We start from the raw sequence: 1,853 nt of genomic DNA, 5'->3' as shown, positions 1-1,853 counted from the left end.
AAAATTACAGACCTCTACATGCTTTGTAAGTAGGAAAACCTGCAAAATCGGCAGTGTATCAAATACTTGTTCTCCCCACTGTAGATGGTCTTGTGCTTGGATCACTGTACAGCAGCAATGCCTAATTCATTTGACCTTTCATGCAGTTCCACATATTGAAGGACCCGTCACACACCGTCTCTCTGTGATGGACTTTAAAAAGCAACGAGAGTCTTGAGTAGAGAAAGTACACAGTAGACTAGACACGATATCTGCAGTCACAAGGGGTAGAGAGGTGTGTGTGTGTGTGTGTGTGTGTAGAGGGTAGTGAGCCTTGGCCCAGACCGACAGACAGACGGACACATTTTCCCTCAGATTACCTGCCTGAGCGAGCAGCCATTTTACCACGAGGTGAGGCAGAAACAACACAGCATCAATATGCAGCCTCTGTCCTCCCTCTGCTGACTCCATCTCCCTTCTTCTCTGTCCTCGGCCGGTGTCTCTACAGATCGCTGCAGTCCTTCCAACTAGCAACCCTTCTCTGTCCTCGGCCGGTGTCTCTACAGATCGCTGCAGTCCATCCAACTAGCCACTCTTCTCTGTCCTCGGCCGGTGTCTCTACAGATCGCTGCAGTCCTTCCAACTAGCCACTCTTCTCTGTCCTCGGCCGGTGTCTCTACAGATCGCTGCAGTCCTTCCAACTAGCCACTCTTCTCTGTCCTCGGCCGGTGTCTCTACAGATCGCTGCAGTCCTTCCAACTAGCCACTCTTCTCTGTCCTCGGCCGGTGTCTCTACAGATCGCTGCAGTCCTTCCAACTAGCCACTCTTCTCTGTCCTCGGCCGGTGTCTCTACAGATCGCTGCAGTCCATCCAACTAGCAACTCTTCTCTGTCCTCGGCCGGTGTCTCTACAGATCGCTGCAGTCCTTCCAACTAGCCACTCTTCTCTGTCCTCGGCCGGTGTCTCTACAGATCGCTGCAGTCCTTCCAACTAGCCACTCTTCTCTGTCCTCGGCCGGTGTCTCTACAGATCGTTGCAGTCCTTCCAACTAGCCACTCTTCTCTGTCCTCGGCCGGTGTCTCTACAGATCGCTGCAGTCCATCCAACTAGCCACTCTTCTCTGTCCTCGGCCGGTGTCTCTACAGATCGCTGCAGTCCTTCCAACTAGCCACTCTTCTCTGTCCTCGGCCGGTGTCTCTACAGATCGCTGCAGTCCTTCCAACTAGCCACTTATCCCTTCCTTTCTTCTCCTGGAAGAATCTCTAAATAGACACAATTACCTCAAACGGGCGGCGTCTGGAGCCGGGTTAATTTGAACACACTGGGAGGCTAGTGGGTGTCTCTGTCAGCCAAGGCAATATTATTTTAGCTGGTGTTTCCTCTTCTCCTCCTTGGGCTACATTTGTAATTAGGTTTTTGGTCCAGACATTTCTGCTTGGCTGAAAAGCCTAATTCTAATGAGGGGGAGAGAGTGGGAGGGAGAGAGGAAGAGGGGAAGAGAGAATCAATGAGAGAGGGGGGGGGGGAGGGAGAGAGAGTGACCGAGAGAGAAAAGGAGTTTGAACAGAAGTGTAGCTAGTGAAGCATGAAATTCCTCAGTGTCCATATGCCACTAGTGTGTCCTGCAGTAACAGGTAAGATGTAATGACAGGATTGACTCTGTCTTTGTGACGGCCAAGTGGCTCTCTCTCTCTCTCTCGCTCTCTCTCGCTCTCTTCCTCTTTCTTACCTCGCACTCTCTCTCTCCGGTCTTCAGTCGCAGCAGGGAGTGAAGCTGACAGGACAGGAGGCTAATATCCTCCAGATATTGAAGTATTAAAATTCATCCTTCCAGAGCAAGGTGTCAAAGATGATTTCTGGGCCACACACTTTC

Source organism: Coregonus clupeaformis, chromosome 28 (genome assembly GCF_020615455.1).
Source record: "Coregonus clupeaformis isolate EN_2021a chromosome 28, ASM2061545v1, whole genome shotgun sequence".
Classification (NCBI taxonomy): Eukaryota; Metazoa; Chordata; class Actinopteri; order Salmoniformes; family Salmonidae; genus Coregonus; species Coregonus clupeaformis.
This window is presented reverse-complemented; position numbering follows the sequence as displayed.